Source organism: Lemur catta, chromosome 11, assembly GCF_020740605.2.
Source record: "Lemur catta isolate mLemCat1 chromosome 11, mLemCat1.pri, whole genome shotgun sequence".
NCBI classification, from domain to species: domain Eukaryota; kingdom Metazoa; phylum Chordata; class Mammalia; order Primates; family Lemuridae; genus Lemur; species Lemur catta.
Window position 1 is genome coordinate 47538940 of NC_059138.1, and position 23748 is coordinate 47562687.

The window sequence follows — 23748 nt, forward strand, 5'->3', positions numbered from 1 at the left end:
AATATTAGAACAACAAATATTAGAATTGGAAGGCGACTTAGAGATTTACAAGTAGAACATTTTCCACCTAAAGTGATTTCCATATAGATATCACTCAATGTGGAAATAAATTGAATAATATACTTTAGTGATGCCATGCTTATCACTTTTTGAAGACTGAAAGATTCCTACCTCAGAAAACATTCATTGCATTTCTCATTATCTCTAACATTCTTCCACATTCCAGTGAAAATTTGTTGGACGCCACTTCCAGCCACTGATTATAGTTTAGTTTCTAGACATTTTATTCAACAAACTTTTTAGTACCTAATTTTATTCAAAAATGTATTTCCTCTTATATATGTGATATGCAAAGAGAGCAAATAGCTCAGCAGATCTGTTGAAGCAGCATTCACAGGAAAGAGGTGATAGAGACAGAAAAGAAGGAGTTTGAGTTGCATGTTGTCTATCATGCTCTGAGGCAGTGTGAAGCGAGGCAGAAGGGCTGGATGTCAGATTCCAGCAGGGTAACCTTGACAAGTCTTCATTCCTTCTCTGCTGTCCATAAGTTCTTTCCTGCCAGCTCAGCATTCAGAGAGGGTGAGGGGACAACAGGTACCACTCTTCTTCTGGAGAGATGGGAGTCAAGCTCCAAGCCCAAGCTTCCAGTAGGATTTGCCATGTTTGTCTTTAGGATCTGAGAGTTCTCGATTAAGAGGGATGATTAGCTTACAGACCTGGCACATAGCCATCTCCCATTAGCTTTGAAGGAAGCCAGCTTCTTTTCTCTGAGACCAGCCTAAATGGAATCAGGCTTGGAAAAGTAAAACCTTACCTATCAAAATGTCTTCAAGGATTTGAAGGTAATTTCCTCTAAGTCTTCCTTTCTCTTTACTAAGTATTCAAATCATCTGCTGTAAGCTTTAACTCTTTGAGTGCAAGGATCACTTTTTTAGTCCATCATCAAGCACAAGCACATCAAAATGAAATGTCTGTAGAATGCATGGATAATCATAACCCTAATCCAGGATATTGTTTCAGCATGCTTTCCAGAACACTGAGGTTTATGGAGGTCCCTCTTAAAGTTGGTGCCCAGAACCAGGAACCATCCTCCAGATCTTTGTGTTTAACTTTCTTTTATATTGCCATATGTAAATTAGTACAGTCCAAAAGTAGATTTTTCTTTTTTAGTATCCGAGTAACCCTGTTGTCTCATATATAACCCTGTGGTCATATAAAATCTTGGACCTTTACATGAACTCTTGTCATTCCAAAAGACCAACCCATATATTATATTCAGAAGAAAAATGGTCTCATCTTTGAGCAGTTACATCCTGTACTTACAAAATTATCTTTTGAACTTAAAATCAGGGCCACATGTTTTCTCTGTTAAACTTTATCTTGCTGCTTTAAGTTCATATTATTCTATCAAGTTCATTTTCCATTCTCCATGTATCACCCTACATATCAGCAAGCCAACGTTGCCTTCTGCAGACTTGACAAACATATCTTTTTTACATTTAAAAAATAATCAATCATTTAGGAAAGGGCAAGTCCCTGTGGCCTGCTGCAGTCAACTAGGTTTGACATAGATGCAGTCATCACAATTAATTTGATTCTTTTTTCATTTAGCAGCTATGAATTAGGGCAACCCATGGAAAACAGAACAACATAAAAATGTGGCAGCTATTATATTTCCATGATCTTGCAACCTAGCACCATATCAAATGTAGTGTGGAGTGAAGGACTAGGAATGGGTTTGCAACTGAGATTCAGATTTCCACTCCACCACTTTATTGTTATGTATATTCAGAGTTAGCCACTCTGAGTTTAATTTTTCTTTATTTGACAAAAAGATGTTGTTTTGAGTATTAAGTGAGATAGTATATGTATTGTGCCAAGCAAAATTTAGGACTTGCAGTAGAAATGAATTAAATGTTGAATTCCTCCTCCATAAAGAAAAAATAGGAGGACATTTTGAACTGTGAATATCATAAGCCCTTTGCTATTTGTTGATCACTTCATATTTTTATCTTATTTGATCTCAATAGATCTGAAGTTTTTGGCATTTTGATTCTAATTTTTATTTTTTAAGTGTTGGAATATCTTTACATCTCTGTTATTTGGGGTCTGTGTTTGCCTGAGGCCTCTGAGAAGCAGATGCCAAGATGGCATTCAGTGTGCAAGGATATATTTCTCTTTTTGGGGAGAAAATGGGAAGGGAGCAGACAATGTCTGGGAGAGCTTTTTGACCTAAGTGAAGGAGAGATGGAGAAGAGGTTGTATGAAAGCCTCTTAGACAGATGAGCCATCTAAGGAAGGTTCAATAAGGCCATCAGGGAGTCCCTCAGCCAAAGTCCTCAGAGCAGTCTGTGTCTCCTGGGGGCAGTGCTGCCCTTGCATGCCTTCCATGCTCAGGTATTGGCTGCAGGCACCTGGCAGGAAGCGTGGCTTCAAAGCAAATGCCAGGAGAGCGTTCAGAGCACTGAGGCTGCAGTCTTGACCAAGTAATCTTTCTGTAGTTGGAGGTCTATGAACCAGGGTCTCTTTGAAAAGTGTGGGTTTTTATTAAAATAAAGTGAAAATAACATATAGATAATGGTCAACTGTACTCTAGCAAGGATTTTAAAAATAACATTAGAAACAACATTTTAAGGTACTTATTATGTCTGAACATCTTCAAACTACAAAGATAATAATCCGTCTTAGTGTTAATAATGTTATATAATAGAAATAGCAATAACCACTGTTAAAACGAATAAGAAGAGAAGAAGAAAGGAAAGGAAGAAAACAAGAATATCACCCTCACAACCAACATTGATACAAAAACCACCAAACCCTATGAAACACAAGGGACATTATAACTGAAAGAGACCTTAGAAATTATGCAATACATAGTTCTCATCCTAAAAATTAGGAGACAGAACCAGAGATTTAAGTAATTTGGTCAAGAATACAAAAATCCATGACTGTTCTTTCCATTATATCACTTTAGTAAGTTAGTTACCAACTGGCAAATTATATTATAGAAGGTTCTAAAAAGCAGTAGGCAAAATGACATGACAATGAGGGAGTGAATCTTATCCCCACCACATGTCATATAAAGCAAATTTGCTTAATGTCATATGTAACATTCATATTCTAGAAAAGCGGACATTATTGCTGTTTTCCTCACAGCTAAAGAAGAATCTCAAGTAAAGGTCAGCAGAAACTAATAGGGAGTGTTCTGAGATAAACATGGGGCGTATGTGAAAAGCAGAACTCTATAAATGTCAAAGGACTTTACTGTTAAAGTGAAGAGATTACATTGAAGGTGCAAATACAGTCTACAGAAAGATGAGTGGAAGATGAATGGAAGAACTGCACAGTTGACATAGGACTATGGGAGGACTAGCACACTTTTTGATATATATACAGGGCTATTTATGTCTGCTTTAGAGAAGGCAAGATTAGTTGGCATACCAGAGCACCACCTAAAGGACCAGTTTTGGAAAGCAGATTACTTCACGAAGGTCTACTTTCAAACTGTAGACTGTGAATATTTTTAATGCAAAAGTGCTTTCCAGGAAACCATTTTTCATTACTTCCAGGATTGTTCTTATCATTTAGGCATGAAATAAGAAAAGTAAAAAAAAAAAAAAATAATAATAATAATAACTTATACTTTGGAAACTCTTCAAACAAGTTACCATCATTTTTAAAAATTTTTTTAATAGTGAATAATGAAAATAATTTAGACACCTAATGGGGTTTTGTCCGTTTATTGGTTTGATTTTTCAAAATAACTGTATCTATAATTCTATAGTTTTAATATCAACAAGTAGAAATATTTTTCAATTTCTGAGAATGCAAAAAGGTAAATAATAATGGTTATAATTAAAGAGAATAAATATAATGTAAAGATATTATTATGCAAAAGGTATAAATAGGAAACATGAAATAAAAACAGAGAAAAGTCAACCCACTCATTGTTCTTGAGAAAGTTGTTCGAGATTGGTGCTGCAGAGATCACCCCCCCAACGTCCCCATCTATCCTCACCTGTCCACCTCCCCATTTCCACGCTCCACTGAAAGACGCTTCAGTCCTCAGTGGTTTATACTCTGCAGTTCTTGACAATACAAGATAAATCCTGTAATTTTACTAATCCTCACTGAGTCGTTAAGATTATGTCTGTTTGACCCTTAGTATAAAAATTAAGCAACAAAAATATTTTTAGCAAATACATCCAAAGACTTATTTCCGTGAAACTGTTGACTGTGGTTTTAGTTGTAAAAAATTTATAAATACAAGAATATGACAGGCTCCATAAACTGATATTCAATTAGCATTCCATTATAAAACCAGAAGATATTACAAGTTTTGGGTTAAGTTGAGGGAAGAGGAGCTTGAATTGTTTAATGTTTCCCAGTGATAATTTTAGCTTCAATCTAAACATTCCTTTATAATGTTAGGCATTGAATCCTCTCCTGTTTGTCACTAGCAAGCAAAAAGTAATAAGATCTCAATATATTATGTACTGAAAGATTCTTATTTGAACTCAAAAGGAAGAGAAGTTCTGTCAGCATGCCCAGCTTTAAAGAATATAAGATATGAAGAATGAGGAATTTTCATCACTAACTCTTAGGTTTTAACACCTTCAATTATGAATTTAATCACTCAGCATTACAGAAATTCAGCAGCTTGCCTAAGGCCAGGTGGCGAATCCGTGGAAGGACAAAGAACATGCAAATTTGTGATTTTTTTTCTTTATAACCCAGGATAATAGGACACCCAGTTCATGAAAATTTATAAACATTGAGAAAAGCAATCAAACTATCAGAAACCAAAAGAAAATGATAAATAAAAAATCATTGTGAGTTCATTGTGAGGCAGTCTTCTATTGTCATGTCTTCATGAAGGAAGCAGCCATTATTTATTTATAACTAAATGTCCTTTGAGGTGACTTTGCAGTGCTTTTACAGCTAGAATATGATGACTGAAAGTGACCATAAAGGTCACTTACTCTATTCCTTGACTCTGTAAGTGGCACTTAGCCACTCCTGTCCATTGATCTCTGCACTTTGAGTGACTGCCAGAGAAGGAGATTCCTAACCTCTCAGTTGGAAATTCAAGCTTGTCTTGTACACAGGGCATCCTTATTTATAACCTAAATTATTCTGAAATCTTTAGATTTAGAGCAGAATTAATCATAATTCAACTCTTTTCACAATGGCATTAATATTTTGAAGTGAATCTCCATCTTTGATCTTCCACACCCTAAGAAAGATGGCAGTATTTCCCCAGGACTAGTCTTCCCACTTGCCAGTCTAGTTTCTATTTGGCTGTTTAAGATTGATGTTGGTACCTTTCATTGTACACTGTCTTTTTCCAGCCTTTCTACAGCATCATAGCCTGGAAGGAAAATATCACTTATTAGGAGTAAGGTACAGGTCTAGGTTCTGGTGAACTTTACTACTCCTACCTTCCAGACACCAGCTCTCTGCAATGTCTGCACATCACTGCCTTAGAAACTGGATTCCTATAATTGACCTATTAACAGATTGGTGGCTGTAAGGTAAAAACAGACATGACGACAGATAAGCAGCTCTATATTTTCTGCTATAAGAAAATCAACATCTTTTCTTGTGGCTTTAAACCTGTAAAAATGCCAAGGAAGCATTATTCTTTTCCTTATCTAGCAAACTAAAACTTTAGCTCTTAGAAAAATCTGCCCCAGGACAGAGAGGCTGGCTCAATTTCTTGTAATTTCCTTCAGTGGGAGAAAGCCAGAAAATGTGCTAGTTTGGTTCAGGTTGTTGGATTTGCTACAGGAAAAATCAGACCACATTACAAAGATTTATCAGATAATTATGTTTTATTTAACCACAAACTAACAACTGAGAACTTATAAAAGATTTAAGACATTTGGAAACAGAAAAAAAAAAAAAAACCTCCTGAAATTCTGAATCTATTTCTTTTTTAAAAATTATATTCATATTTCAAAATAAATAAATAATTATCTTCTCCATTCCTGAATCTGCAAGGCTCAATGAAATGTGCAATAGGCCAAGGAAGAGGCATTGCTTCAAGAAAGGGGTTATAATTATAGTCCTGCTACAGATTAACTCAGACAAATCCCCTACATTTGATTCGCAGCTTGTTTAAATGTAAATTGGGATTAGCTGGTTTCCTTCCTTGGTACATAAGCATAACTTCTGTAAATTGTAAAAAAAAATATATATATCTAAAAATGAATAAAGGGAAATATCTTTATCAACTGATGATATTTTTCCTAAAAATATTTTCTGGCAAAAGTACATACATTATTTGAACAAAACTAGAGTTAACTCTAACATAGTTAAACATTTTCATATTGGCATATGTACCATTTGGTTTCATATATGGATCTGAATGTCTGTCACAACTTATGTTTATGCCTCTGGTCACATATTATTGGAGTGTTTTTGTTTGTTATCATTCCTTTGTTGATTGGAGTAGGGATCATTGAAGGTATAGATAGATAGATAGATAGATAACAGATAGTTAGCTGTCTATCTATCCATCCTCCAGTTCCTTGAATAATGATTTCTTATAAATGGGAAAATAATCCTTGAAAATATTTCGATACGTGTGTGTATTTGTGTACATATGTGTAATTTCAGAATAAAAATAATTTTGTAGATAGGATTGTCAGGTTTCAGAGGCTGAAATGTCGGTTCTTGACACATGGCTGAAGAATGACCACATGCACCAAAGTAAGGTAAGCACGAAAATGAGGTTTATTGAGGAGAGAAAGATAGGATTATAGAGTAAGAGCAAGATGCAGGTTTACAGAGCTTAATACATACACCACAGATGACTACTGGACCCACTGTCACAGCAAAGGGAGGGCAAAAGGAAGGGCCAGGTTATGGTCTGCGTCTTGTTTTATAGTTCCCAGATTGGGACCTTCCTGTGGCTCAGAGGTCATCATGGAACCACTTTGATTGGACAGTTTGGGGTTGCATGACCTGAGTCTTACTATGCATACAGATCTCCCATGAGCCTCTCTGAAAGCCCATTGGGGGCAGTGAACCTTAAAAGCACCCACTTTTGTCCCTAGGAGACCCGAAATCCCTCACTATCTAGCTAGTGGGATAATAATACAGCACTTACGTAATACACAATGATGATATTTTCTGATTAAGTCTTAATGATTCATCTTTGCATGCAATCCCTGTTTGGCATTAGAGAATACTCTTCATATGGTCCCTGATGTCTAAAAGTTCATAATTTTGGAGAGAGAACATTTTTATATTATTAGATCAGTACTTCCACGTAAATTAGAGAATAAATATTTCTTACCTTATTATTATCATACATACTCTGTTTTGTGACTAGACTTGGAAAATATGACAAAACCAAATCAGTGATTATGTATACAACATTGGTCACGCTACTACTTTGGTGTATGTTTATGTTGGCAAGATTTGGGACCATTCCTCCTTGTTTGTGGAATATGTATATGTTCATCTGAAATCCTTGTTAATCAAAACCTTCTAAGTAAAACTAATTCTATCAGCCTCTGTGAACTATATTGGACGTACTAAACTACCCAGATAGGCAATGAAGTTAATGATGCTGTAAAGATTATTTAAAGATTAGTGAGAGTATAGTGCTTTGAATTAAAAAATAAAACATTAAGCAGAATGAAACCTGAATTGTTGGGCATTATATTTCTTTTAGAATTTTTATTAGGAGAGTTTTTATAAAATATATCCCCAAATGAGGATATTTCTCCTTCAGCAAAATTTGGCATCTTGAACCAGGTATAAATTTCTAGTATTTATTCTCCAGTATTTACTTTTAAATTAAATAGCTGTTGATATGAAAGAGTAGGGAAATGAATGGCATCGTTGTAAGGAAGAAAAACATCTGGAACCAAAGTGAACTCCACACATCATCACAGCTTTGTTCTATGTAAAGACAGATCTCCTCAAACGTCTTGAAATCATTATGGTGAGGCTGGTTGTCCTTGAGCTATACTCTTGACTTACTGGTCACTGGCTCATGGTCACGTCTGTTTTTCTGATTTCCTGATGGACTCTCTGCTCTTCTTTGCTACATAAACCACTAGACTGGACCCTCAATCACATTTGGGAATGTTTCCTGAGAAGTGGTTTTTGCAGTTAGGTTTTGGCTTTTCCCTTTCTGGCAAGCAGTTCAATCCCAACTAATCCTACCTCTTTTATTTTTTTGGTGCTGGAATAGATTTCTTGGATTCAACTCTCCCATTTGCTCCTGGTTTGCTTAAATTTAAATATAGCTGACGTTCATTAAGGAGGAAGTACTGAACAAACTTTTGTTAAAGTTTCCAAAATAGTTCCTAAGATTATCTCTTATTTTGACATAACTGTTATACAGATGAAAGTAAATTAAATATGACACTTTGGTTAGATTATTTTCTCATCACTCATTGCTATTACAGATTATTTTTCTTCTTTAGAAAGCATAAAGGATTCAAACTTTGCTTGCCATTGCTCTTCTACAATGACATAATTTTTATAAAAAAAGATAGTGATTGATGTTGAAAAGGATATATTTTAAAATTCTTATTGTATTTGAATAAGTGTTTTGCACAATATTGTCATGTTTTGCCAACATTTCTTTTGTGTGTGTGTGTATTTATTTATTTGACAAATAAAAATTGTATATATTTACCATGTACAACATGTTGTTTGAAATATTTATCCCTTATGGAGTGGTTAAATTGAGGTAATTAACATGCACTACCTCATATACTTAAGATTTTCTTTGTGGTAAAAACACAAAATCTACTCTTTTAGCAATTTTCAAGTATATAATACATTATTGTTAGTAACATTCACCATATTGTACAATAGATAGCTTAAACTTTTTCCTTCTATCTAACTGAAATATTCCATCTTTTACACAACATCTCCCCAACTATCCTCCCCTCTACCTTACCCCAATCTGTGGTAGCCACCATTCTACTTTCTACTACTGAGTTCAGTGTTTTTAGATTCTATATATTAGTGAAATCATGTGGTATTTGTCTTTCTGTGCCTGGCTTCTTTCACTTAACATAATGTTCTCCAGGTTCATCCATGTTGTCACAAATGACAATATTTCATTCTTTTTTAAGGTTGACTAGTATTCCATTGTGTATATATACATTTTCTTTATTAAGGCAACTGTTGATGAACACAGTTGATACTATATCTTGGATATTGTGAATAATACTGCAATGCTTATGGGAGTGCAGATATCTCTTTGATTTACTGATTTCATTTCCTTGGGATATATATCTGGTAGTGAGATTGCTGGATGATACAGTAGTTCCATTTTTAATTTATTGAAGAACTTCCATATTGTTTTCCATAATGGCTGTGCTAATTTTCACCCCCATCAACAGGGTAAGGGGATTGCTTTTCTCTACATCCTCTCCAACCTTGTTATCTTGTTATCATTCTTTTTTTTTTCCTAATAGCTATTCTAACATAAGTGAAGTGTTATCTCATTGTGGTTTTGATTTGCATGTCTCTCATTATTAGTGATATTGGCCATTTTTTCACATATCTGTTTACCATTTGTATGTCTTCTTTTAAGAAATGTTTATTTAGATTCTTTGCCCACAGTTTAATAACGTTATTTGTTTTTTTTACTATTGAGTTGTTTGAGTTTCTTATATATTTTGTATATTACCCCCTTATCAAGTATATGATTTAGAAATATTTTCTTCCATTCTGTAGCTTTTCTTTTCACTCTGTAGATTGTTTCTTTGGATATGCAAAAGCTTTTTAGTTTGATGTAATCTCAGTTGTCTATTTTTGTTTTTGTTGCCTGTGATTTGAGGTTCATAGCCAAAAAAATCATTGCCTAGACAAATATCATTGAGTTTTCCCCTATGTTTTCTTCTAGTAGTTTTACAGGTTCAGGTTTTACATTTAAATCTTTTTATTTATTTATTTATTTATTTCAAAGTACTATGGGGGTACAAATACTTTGGTTACATAAAGTGCCTTTGTACTGCCCAAGTCAAAACTGCAAGTGTACGCATCCCCTAGACAGTGTGCACCACACCCATTAGGTGTGAGTTTACCTATCCCCTCCTCCCCCCTCCCACCTGCCGAACACCCAATGAAATGTTACTTCCATATGTGCATATAAATTTTGATCCATGAGTACCAACTTAATGTTAAGTACATTTGGTGTTTGTTTTTCCATTCTTGTGATACTTATCTTAGAATAAGAGGCTCTAGCTCCATCAGGATAAGAGGTATTAGTTCACAATTTTTTATGGCTGAATAGTACACCATGTATTAATTAATATACCTTTGCTGACAGTATAATCATATATCTAGAAAACCCCAAAGATTCTGCCAAGAGACACTGAAATTGATAAATAAATTCAGCAAAATCTCAGGGGACAAAATAAATGTACACAAATCAGTAGCATTCATATACACCAACAGCAGTCAAACTGAGAACCAAATCAAAGACTTAATACCTTTCACAATGGCAACAACAAAAAAATAGAATACCTAGGAATATATTCAACTAAGGAGGTGAAAGACCTCCACAGGGAGAACTATGAAACACTGAAGAAGGAAATAGCAGAGGATGCAAACAGATGGAAAACCATATCATGCTCATGGATAGGCAGAATCAACATTGTTAAAATGTCTGTATTACCCAAAGTGATCTACAGATTCAATGAAATACCTATTAAAATACCAATATCACTTTTTCACGGATCTAGAGAAAATTTTATGCTTCATATGGAACCAGAGAAGACCCTGTATAGCCAAAGCAACCTTAAGCAAAAAGAACAAATTGGGAGGCATCAATTTACCAGACTTCAAGCTATACTACAAGGCTATAGTAACCAGGACAGCATGGTACAAGAACAGAAACAGAAACCTATACCAAAGGAACAGGACTGAGAAGCCAGATATAAAATCATCCTCATATAGCCATCTGGGGAAAAGAATCCCTATTCAATAAATAGTGCTGGGAAAATTGGACAGCCACATGTAGAAGACTGAAACAGGATCCTTACCTCTCACCACTCACAAAAATTAATTCAAGATGGATAACAGACTTAAACCTAAGGCATGCAATCATAAAAATTCTAAAAGAAAATGTTGGAAAAATTCTTATAGACATCAGCCCATGCAAAGAATTTATGAAGAAGACCCTGAAAGTAATCACAGCAATAACAAAAATAAGTAAATGGGAACTGATCAAATAAGGAGCTTCTGTACAGCCAAAGAAACTATCACTAAAGTGAATAGTTTGAGTGAATAGTGCCAGTTCTACCATACTTTATTAGTAGAAGAAGTCACAACCCCACTTTGATATAAGAAGTGGAGATATAGTCCTCACCTGTCAGTAGGAGAAATGGCAAAAAAAACTCACAAAAGCATGAAGAATTGGAGATATTGTTGAGGCCATCTTTGGAAAATACAAGTTGGAACAATTGTGCACAAAAAGATTATGATAATGTCCCATGAACTAAGCAATATATTTAATCTACTCTGCACCTCAAGCCTACTCCACCCCTGTGCCCTACACACACACCCATAAAAAGGAAAGAAAAGATATCTGACCTAAATGGCAGGGCAGTGTGTGAGCAGTGAAAATTTCACCCATCGAGCTTAGAGCTAAATTTTGTGTAGGAATGAGATTTAAAAGGGGAAGAGTATTGTAAGTAGAGGCAGAGGTATGTGTCATGGCCTTATAGCAGGTGGGAGCCATGGCCATGGCATACTTTAGGAAGTGGAAGATGGTCAGTATGGTTGGGACACATTCTTAATTCATTTGTGCTGCTATAACAAAATGCCTGATACTAGGTATTTGTAAATATTCAAATTTGATTATCACAATTCAGGAGGTTAAGTCCAAGATCAAGATACTGACATTCAGTGTCTGGTGAGGGCCTTCTTCCTGCATCCTCCAGATGGGAGTAATGTTATGTCCTCACATGGCACAAAATGAAAGAACAAAAGGGACCAATATTAGTTCCCTCCAACTTTTTTATAAGGTCACTAAATTCATTTATGAGGGCTCTGCCTTCATGACATAATTACCTCCTAAAGGCCTAACTTGTTAATATTATCATATTGTTATGTTTTAACACATGAATTTTAGAGAATACCTTCAGACCATAGCAGACACCGAGAGAGAGAGAGAGAGAGAGAGAGAGAGAGAGAGAGAGACACGGAGAGAGAGAATGGAGAGGTAGGTAGAGTCCAAATAATTTAGGTCACATGAAGAATGCTGCAGCTCATTTTAAAGGATAAAGGAAGCAATGAAAGATTTTTTAAAAAATAACATGACTGAATGTATGTTTTTAAAAAGCATCCTCTTTCTGTAGTGTGGTAAATAAATGAGAGGAAGGCCACCATAGATATACAAAATCAATTAAGACTTTTTTTTTTTTTTGAGACCAAGTCTCACTCTGTCACCCCAGCTAGAGTGCCATGGCATCAGCCTAGCTCACAGCAACCTCAAACTCCTGGGCTTAAGCAATCCTCCTGCCTCAGCCTCCTTAGCAGCTGGGACTACAGGTGTGCACCACCACACCTGGCTAATTTTTTTTCCATATATTTTTAGTTGTCCAGCTAATTTCTTTCTATCTTTTTAGTAGAGACAGAGTCTCACTCTTGCTCAGGCTGGTCTCCAACTCCTGACCTCGAGCCATCCTCCCGCCTAATCCTCCCTGAGTGCTAGGATTACAGGCATGAGCCACTGCATCTGGCCAATTAGGACTTTTTGATAAAAGCCATTCTCACTGGAGTTAAGTGATATCCTATTGTGGACATATAGTAGTAATACTCATCGGGTGTCAGACAGGTGGGAGAAGGGAGGAGGAGATGGGTATATTCACACCTAATGGGTGTGGTGCTCACTGTTTGCGGGATGGACAGGCTTGAAGCTCTGACTCAGGAGGGGCAAAGGCAATTCATGTAACCTAAATATTTGTACCCCTGTAATATGCTGAAATAAAAAATAAAAGAAGAAACTAAAAAATCAATTAGTAGAATATTAAAGTAACCAAAAAGAGAGATAAAATTTGAATAAAATAAAATGGAAATAGTGGAAATAGAAAGATGTGTACTTGTTCAGAGCAGTACAATCAATGGTAATGCTAATGAATTAGACATGGGAAAGCAGGCAGTAAGAACTCTCCTACCTTGAGCATCTGGATATACCCAACTTTTTTTTTGATGAGGGAAAGCTGGTTGGGGTATATTTATAAATTCAGGCTTGATCGTGGATTTTGAATATAGTCTCCAGTGTTCAAAGTATTAATAGAAGTCTCAGCTGAAGTAAAATTTTGGAGACAATTGCATAAGTACAGTTTGCTAAGAGTACAGAAAAAATTAGTTATTAAGATTATAAAATTCAATTGAACCAATCAGTTTCCTAAAAATATTTGATCAGAGAGTCTGTCTCCCTTTTTTGTATCTATAAAAATCAGACAGAATAATTAAAATAAACAAATAGTGTAAAACATTGTTTTAAAGAACATGGATGGATACGTATCTTTCAGAAAATTCAACGTAGTTTCTTTTGGCCCATCTTTTAAGTTATTTGGAATGGCAATGGATTTGAGATCAAAAATATTACAGATACTTAGAATACAATGAATCTACAATGGGTGGTAAATTTGGGGTCACATTTTAACCAACCAGCCAAGCTAGGAGAAAGATTAATGCCATTTTGAGAAAACTAAGCTACCCTATATTAATAATATTTATAGCTAAAATTTATTTAGACCTATTGTATGTTTAGCACTTTACATGGATTTATGTATTCATAACAATTTCATGAGTTAAGTAATAGTGTTATTTTTACTTCAAAGATTAGGAAGCAGACTCAGGAGAGTTGTATTTCTTACAAAAGATTACCTGTAAATGCAAATGCGAGGATATAAATTTATGTGATTTCTGTCCATCTCAAAGACAACTCAAATCTTCATGCAAAAGTATTCATGGGGAAATATTGCCTTGCACTTTATGTTGCTCTTCCAAAATATAAGGTGTGTGCCACAAGACTTAAAAAATTTGAAAAATAAAAAAAAAACGCAGTCTTATCACTTTGGATTAGACTTCCAAAATTAATCAAGTAGAGTATTTCAGTTGATTTTCCTCTATCTCATCTGAAATGAGGGGTAGAGGGTTGGAAAATTATGAATTATTTGGCTATGACATTATGAGTAATATTGAGTGAAAAATATCTGCACATGAGACCCTAGAATGTACTTCTTCATCAATTTTTGGCAGAATTGGAGCTTCTCCTTTGTCTCCTATCCAAAAGTGTTAAGATCAGGTGGGGCATCATTATGCATTAGAATGCCTTGTTTTTAGTGCCTGGAATGAATTTTTGGGAAGACTTACATCTTAGCAAATGGGAACATAAAACTTTCAAGGTAATATTCCGAAATGAATTTGAAGTAAATCTCCACTTTTTTTACAGCTGCTATTCAAGGAGAAAATTATCTTATATTCCTTGCAAATACTTAAGTGACGCTTTCTAATGTTTTCAGGTAAATTTTTGCTGTATGTATTCAAAAGTAAACTTAAAATGCTAAATGGCAGCATTAATTAGACATAAAATAATGTATAGATTTCACATATATGAGTTGTTTTGATGTCATGAAAGGAAATACATTTAAATGCTATAATGACATAATTAAGAAAAAAACTCAACTTTAATTTTCTGATTGATTGAGAATGATCTCTGATAGAAAGTTGGCCTGTAATTACTTATATCTTGTTTGCTTCTAGTACATTTTTTCTTTGACTTGTATACTGCTAGTCACATTTTTCAGCCTCCAAAGACCTCAGATCATCAATACTTTACTGGTAAGGAAAACAAAACTCTGAAAGAGTCCTGAGAGTCGATTGCTGTGATACAGAGTCCTTGGGACGTTCTGTTAAGTCACACTAGTCCACAGAGTTGAGCTTCTAGTGAGACTAATAGTAAAATTATTAACAAAAATAGGCTATGAAAACATTTTATTTCCTTGGTTTTGTTTTGTATGATACATATTTTACATTTCTTTCTTCTATGTGGTTTACATGAAAAAAAAAATGAAGTCTGAGGTGTTTTTTTTTTCTTTTTAAGATAACTTAAGCATTCACCTCTCTCCTTGCAAAATAAAAAAAGAACAAGAGTGGAGCCCAACAAAAAGAAAAATGAGGATGAGAGTGGCTGACTTAAGGATTCTCTGCCTCTTTCTATCTTATATGCTACTATCCTATTTATTATTTCTCAGTAGAATTTGTATGTTCCACAAGAAAAGGACTGTAATATAGCCTCAGGGAAAACACACTTAAAAAACTACCATTGTATCTGTCTCCAGTTAGCATTTTAAGGTAAAACTTCAAGATAGGTTGTGGAAAATAAATAATATGTGATTTGGCCCAGCTCACCAAGGTAGAGAAGCCCAAGTACAATTTGGAATCAAATACTGGGTATCAATAGCAACAAACAGTATATTTGCCTTGAATTGTTTCAGTAAAAATGCAAATAAAATTTGGTTTTTCATACTTTTAGCTAGTGGAATCAGTCTAAAAGAATAGATCACATAAAATTAGATTATAAATCTCAGAATCACAGTCCATGAATATATTTTTCCTCTCCAAACAAAATTCCATCAATATATATTAAAGCATTAAGATTCAGATGGTTTTAAAAATTGGCAAGTAAATATAACTGCAACCATAGTGCTTTATTTGCCTCCTAGTCCTCACATTCCTTAAATTATACCGTGTACAAACTTGTAAATTCATCATTTACATGTATTAACCTTTCCCTTGTATGTTGTGAGATCAAAAAAATTCAGCTTCAGTATGAAAATTATTGTATGAAATTTAGAATCTAGTGGCATAATCCATCTTTACCATGTAAATCATGACTCTGTAAGAGAGGCACAATGAGCAACTGCCTGGAAACTACAACTAATTGTATGCCTCTGTTACTATGCAATTAATATTTACAAAAGACAATATTACCATCTGTGTCAGTCAGGAAAATGAAAATGGTGCAGTTGCTTATCTATTGTATTCATTCCCTGTCTACCTTTCTGCTTTATTTTTCCCCATAGTTGCTAATAGCCTGTGTGTATCTTATATATATAAAAATTATTTATTTTGGTAATCATTTATTTTCCACTAGAATTTAATATGCACTTAGGCAGGGATTTCTATCTGCTTTATTCAATGCTATATACACAGGATATAAAAAGTTTCTGACATATAGTGAGTCCTCAATAAATAATTGTTGAGTAAATTAAATGGATAAATGAAGTAAATTATCAGTGAGCAAAGGCCTCTATAGATATTCCTATAAATAAGTGGAATTGAAGAAGAAAAAGTACATTTGGTATCTATGTATTAACAGAAAAAAAATCCTGTGTGAGTTTGTTGAGAGCTGTAATTCCTATAATACTGAACATATATAAACATAAGGAAGTATAGTTTATTACTTTCAATGGAACCATGTTTACACCCTCCATTCTGATGTGGCCTGGAGAAAAATGGTTTCATATATAAAAGTGATCAGGAAACTTCTTTTGGACAGAAAACATATCTAAAATTCAGCCAGACATGAAGAAACAAGATATTTTCTTAAAATGTGTCTTAGTATACATAGACTAGTGCAATCCTTCTATATTTATTTTTAGATATCAATGGAAGGCAATTAATTTCAAGGTGTATGAAAAGATAATTCTATAAACATGTTTAATTAAGACTTTCCTATGCCAAGAATGATGATCATGCCAATTGCAAATGATAGATTTATGTTTTTAGCTTTTCCTTCACATCTGCCAGCTGGCCTGGAATAGAGGAATTTGAGTTAAAATACATTTTGCCATGGTACCAAAAATCTCATTTTAACTGGGGCCTTAGGATTGAAAGGCCTGACAAAATAGTCTTATTTGTAATGCATACCTTTAGAAATAATACTTTAGAGAATTTTAAAATAGGACAGACTAGGTAACTCTTTAAAAAAACATCTAAAGAATTTTTGATATTTCTGTGACTTGGTGAAATCTAGGGTAAAGCAAAGGTCTCGGGAAGCTGCATGCTTTATGTATTTTCATTGTATAAATAATAATATGTATTCTTGTTTAGTTTAAAAATCCCCATCTGCGTTGACTATCTTTCAGACTGCTAAGGAGGAAAACAAATCCTCATCCTGTTTTATTTTTAGTTTCAAGAAATTTTAATTCAGATAATCAATTTGTTAAAAACTTGTTTATGTCCTGCAAACATCCTAAAGCATTCCTTAGCAAGCAGCTATTGAATAAGTAAAAAAATGAATGTGAGGAATAAGCTAAAGCAAGATTTTTACTCATAAGCAATAGTGTCTTTACATGATGATGCTAAGAATTTCTCAAACTCTAGGGAAACAATACATCAAATCATTTCAGGGTGTCATAGGTTTTAGACTTAGAAATAACATTATTTATTATAGAAGTATTAGTCAATCAATAAAAACATTTTTAAACATATAAGCCCTCTCAATGTTTTAGGAAATATTTTTATTTCAATCTACAAAAAAATGAGAACCATGTATTAATATTGGTAAGGCACAGGAACCCATGACCCAATGGGACTTCTTCTCCCTATAATTTTAACGACATAAATCATAGTGGAAACAGTTGTGATTCTAAGGTGGTTAAATTTATAAATGAATGATGTGGGACAAACTACTCTGCTTTTACTATTAATAAGTTGTTCAAAAAAATTACTGGCAGAGAAAAAGCGCAAAAGCCAATATATTTGCTAACATATTTTTAATAAAAGAAAGACTAAAATACCTAAATAGCAATGGCCTTTCAGACTCATCTTTTGTTCATTAGAAAATTATGCCCATTAATTGCCATGACAATTTTCTTTATTTTATTTTATTTTATTTTATTTTATTTTATTTGAGACAGAGTCTCGCTCTGTTGTCCGGGCTTGAGTGCTATGGTGTCAGCCTAGTTCACAGCAACCTCAAACTCCTGGGCTCAAGCAATCCTCCTGCCTCAGCCTCCTGAGTAGCTGGGACTACAGGCATGCACCACCATGCCCAGCTCATTTTTCTATATATATATTTTTAGCTGTCTATATGATTTCTTTCTATTTTTAGTAGAGACAGGGTCTCGCTCTTGCTCAGGCTGGTCTCAAACTCCTGAGCTCAAACAATCCACCCGCCTTGGACTCCCAGAGTGCTAGGATTACAGGTGTGAGACACTGCGCCTGGCCGACAATTTTCTTGTTTAGTCCTTGATACTTCTTTCTAGAACTTTATTTTCTTATTAATTTTTACCTGAGGGTTTTATAATAGCCATTTTATTCTTTATTTTGGTAAAGCACACCCATATTGCTGGAGAAGATAGTCTTTCTAAGCGGATGCTGCTGGGTTGAATGTCTCTCCAAAAGAGGTGCAATGAGCAACTGTCTGGAAACTACAAATAATTGTCTGCCCTCATTACTACATATGTAATTACGATACTCCTACCAATGGATATGGTTCTCCTTTTTAAATTAGGATAATGCTGGGAGGTGGGAATTGGAAAGGGAGAAGAAAGATTGATTTGACCCTGAAACTATGCTCATGCCTAACAGACCCCTCAGCCCCCCAAAAAATAAGTCTTCAGGTGGTAGAAAATTCAAGAGCTGTCTTGCCACAATGATCAGAATAAGCGCTAAGATTTTGGTAACTCCTTACACCACCTGTTTATGAAGATACATTTAACCCCCGTAAGAGGTCATGCTCTATCTGCATTTGGGCTAAACTACATATACCACAAGTCAGCCCGGAGTTTGACAGAGAGGCAACTCCATCTAATTTTATATTATCTATATTAAATCTCCCCTCACCTCCTTTGGTCATATTATTTTACACATTTATTATATGGTTACAATCTTATTTGTTTATTTATTTATTTATTTTGCCAGAGACTGCATTCTCTTCTGGGATCTCCTTACCTCCTGAATATTTTTTTTAAATTTACATACATTAAGGTTAACTTTTTCTTGCAAAATTTTATAGATCTTAAAAAATGCATAATGCCACATATCCACCACTATGGTATAAATACAGAAGTTTCACCATTCTAAACTCCCCTGTGCTTCACCTTTTCATCCCTCCTTCCTCATGAACACCTGCAATCACTGATCTTTTATAGCCTCTATAGTTTTACTTTTCCCAGAATGCATACAATTGGAATCATAAAGCATGTAGCCTTTTCAGAGCAGCTTCTTTCTCTTGGCAATATGTATCTTTGCATGGTTTTATAGCTCATTTTTTTTTATCACTAAATGATATTCCATTGTATGGTCTACCACAGTTTATCTGTTCACCTTTTGAAGATATTTTGGTTGCTTCCAATTTGGTGGTGATTATGAATAAAGCTGTTATAAATATTACCATGCACATTTTTGTGTGGACATAGTTTTTAACTCAGTTGGATAGATACCTGGAGAGCTATATAACATAATAAAACTATTTTTCATTTTGTAAAAATCACCAAATTCTCTTCCAAAGTGGCTGTACAATTTTGCATTCCCATCGGTAGTGAACGAGAGTTACTGTTGTTCTACATTCTCATCAGCATTTGGTATTGTCAGTGTTTTAAATTTCAACCATTGTAACAAGTGCACAGTGGTATCTCATTGTTATCTTAATTTAAGATTCTCTAATCAGTCACAAATGATGTTGAGCATTTTTTCATATACTTGTTGCAATTTGCCTATCTTCTTTAGTTAGGTACTTATTCTGATCTTTTACCCATTTCTCAACTTTTTAAAAATTTTATTCTTGTTGAGTTTTATGATATATAGAATTCTATTCTATAAATTTCTCTCTAAGCACTGCTTTCATTACAGCCCACAAATTTTGATAAGTTGCATTTTCATTCGTATTTAGGTCAAAATCTTTGTTAATCTCTCTTGAGACTTCTTTTTTGACCCATGTGCCATTAGAAGTGTGTTGTTTAATTTCTAAATAGTTTTGAATTTTCCCGCTATATTTCTGTTATTGATTTCCAGTTTAATTCCTTGTGGTTTGAGAATATACTTCATATGATTTCTATTCTTTAATTTTTAAAGGTGTATTTTAGGGCCCAGAATATGGTTTATCTTGGTGGATGTTCCATGTGAGCTTGAAAAAGTGGTGGTGTGCTGTGCTGGTTGAGTATTCTGTAACATCAATTGGATCCATCTGATTGATGATTATGTTCAGTTCAACTGTGTCCTACTAATTTCCTGTCAGCTTTAGTGTTCCATTACTGAAAGAGGGGATTGAAATTCCCAACTATAATAGTGAATTTGTCTATTTATCCTTACACTTCTGTCCATTTTGCCTTATTATTTTGACACTGTGTTGTTAGGGGTATACACATTAAGTTGTGTTATGCACTTTTGGAGACTTGACCCCCTTAACATTGCATAATGCTCTTCTTTACTCCTGACAATGTTCTTTGCTCCAAAATTTACTTTTTCTAAAATTAATATAGCTACGACAGCTTTCTTTTTGATTAGGGTGAGCATAAGATATATTTTTCCATCCCTTAACTTTTAACCTGTCTTTATATTTAAAGTGAGTTTTTTGTAGACTGCATAGATGGGTCTTGTTTTTTTAATCTCATCTGATTTTCTCTGTCTTTTAATTGGCACAATTAGAGCATTCAAAGTGTTTATTAATCATGATTTAAAGTAGTTATTGATATACCTGGAAGGATAGTGACCATATTTGTAACTGTTTATTTTTTATTTTATCTTCTTTAAATGAGAAAAAGTAACCTATAATGAGCTTACTGTATTTGTAATTGAAATTTAGGAAAACCACAATGATTATAAAATAAAATGACAAAAATCTTTGAGTGAAGAGTTACTCATCTATTTATTAACATATTTTTCATACTGTGGTACTGTATTATTGTTACTGGATATATAGTAATTTCCATTTTTCTGTTTCCTTTTGTGTTAGGCAGTGGTAATAAAATACTTGGTACTATTTGTTTTCCTTCTGTTTCCTTCTGAAAATATTTTTATACAGAAAACTTATATAGCCAAATAACTTAAAAATTCATTTCTATATTCATTTCTTGTTTTATGTTGGTCTCATACCAGCATGTAAATGGAAATTTTCCAATTTGCTGCCTTTTACAAACCATGCCTCCACCTTCTACAAATTATTTTACTGTAGAAAATGAGTTTAGAAAATACAAGTAAAGATTTAATTATAAAAAAAGATTTCATTATTAACTATGATTTCTACTCTAGTTATGGAGAATGTATGTGAGATTTTATAGATGTGGAAAAATGACTAAAATATAGATTATGTGTAATGGGTAAATTGTAAAGCCACTTTGAAGGAAATATACAAATCATTAGGTTAGGTGAATAGGTAATTCAAAATGGAACTGAGATATTCCTACTTTCAACTTTATTTGGAGATTATTAAATAGAGGAATCTTAAAAATTAGAACTATATCATGGGCCACTTAGTTCAATCTCCAATTTGCAAATGAGGAAATTAAAGACCATAAACGTCCTAATTTACAGAAAGACATAAACCAATAAATGAGAGATGTAACATGGGGACCCAGGCCTCCTGATTTTCAGGCAAATTTAGCTTACATTGAAATATGTTGCATTTCCAATTGTTACAATTGTATTACATGAATGTAAGGCACTGGGTATGTCAAAGGCTTTATTTATAAAATATTTATAAGTTTTTAGTCTTACACAAATGTTAGTTGATTTAATTCAATTTTAGTATAAAACACATGTATGTAGCCTCTGTGACAAATTATAGTACTTGGTGCCAGGCCAAAGTGTACTTTATTTGGACATAAAGTACTTAACATAAGTTCTTGACTGGCTGTGTAGCTTTGTTAAAACTCTCAGCTTCCACTGCCACCTTGCAAGGTTTCTGTGGAGATTATATGTTATCTAATGTATTTTCTGGCATGTTGTAAGTCATTAAAAAATAATAATAATTAGCAGTCATATTATTTATGAAATTTTAAGACTTCATCCTTGAGATTTAAGTCCATTTATAATCTATAGTACATTCATTTAAAATCAAATAATATTAGAAAAATGAGGAGTAATTAAAAATAATTGGTCTAGGAGTCAGAGATTTAACTCAAGGCTTAGGTCTAACAATATCCACACCTCTTCAACAAAGTAGTTAGTCTCACCTGTAAACTAAACAAATGGATGACTACTAAGACCTTTATCTCTAAAAACTATAATTCCACAAATAATCTTAAGCATATATCATTAAAAAAATAGAAATAGCTAGAGTACAGAAAATAGAGTACACTTTGTAAAAGTAAAACTTCAAGTTAGACTTTTGTATAAAAAGTAAAGGATTTCAAACTAATGGTGAAGGAAACAATTTTATTTTTAAAAATTATTATACATTATTTTACTTTATAATGCAGAATATAATTAGTTGGGGAGAAAACTGAAAATGATATTTAAAAATGATGATTATACAAATTATCTTAATTTATTTGCATACTTAAATTTATAATAAAATCAGTAATATAACTAACTATAATCTCTATGATATAGGCCATGTCACTAGTATTTTTGGGTTTTAGACAATGCAAACAATAGCTGTGTTATGGAAGCTTTAGGTGAACTGTCCCTATGCATGTATGATGGAAGTCTAAATTGGTATAATCTTTACGAAGAACAATTTGGCCATTTTTATCCACAGAATGAATAGTTACTAGTTTTACTTTATGTTCAAATAAAAATTTTACTTCTAGAAAATTCCATGGAGGAAGAAATTCATAAATGTATATTAGAATAGCTATCACATTTTATTTTTATTTATTTTTAAATTTTTTATTTTAAATTTTTATGTGTACTTAATAGTTAAATATCTTTATAGGGTATATGTGATGTTTTCATACAGGCATACAATGTGAATTAATCAAATCAGGATAATAGAGGTATCCATCACCTCAGACATTTAACATTTCTGTATGTTAGGAATTTCCAATTTCACTTTTTTAGTTACTTTAAAGTATACCCTAATTTATTGTTGGTTATAGTCACTTTGTTGTGCTATCAATTATTGTTCATTCTATCTGATTATTAATTAAAGGAAAATTTTGGAAATAATCACATATTCAAAATAGGAAATTTGTTAAATTATGATATGCCATTATAATTAAATACAGACATCTTGTTAGAGAAATATTTAATAGCATGAGAAAATGCTGAGAAATATTATAAAAATGATTAGAAAACAGTTGCCATGTTACAAGTTTTATTAAATAATTTTATGTGTATATGTTATATGCAAAACTATTTTGAGGTACATATTATAATTATCTTTGGCATATTAGAATACAGATTATTTTCTATCATGTGCTTTTCTGCATTTCCTGCATTTACTAGAGTAAAAACGTGTTAATCTCAATAATCCCCAAAGGATTATTTGTTTTAATGAGTCACATTGTGCTAGATGACTCTTAAGGTTTTTCTAAGCCAGAGACTTTTATGGTTTTAAATTAAATGGATAATTTCAGCCTTACTGCTATGTAGTTATTAATGAATTAATTGTCAATTTAATGATCAAAGCATTCAACATTATAGAATGGAAGTTCTTCAAACAGTACCTGGAACTGAAGAAACACTGTCTGTTTGAGTGGCTGAGAAGACATTCTCAAACTCTTTTACTTATTCTGTTACAATGGAGCTTGGAAATCCAAAATTCTTTTTCACCCTTCCTGGCATTCAGAAGTGCCCATTGATCTA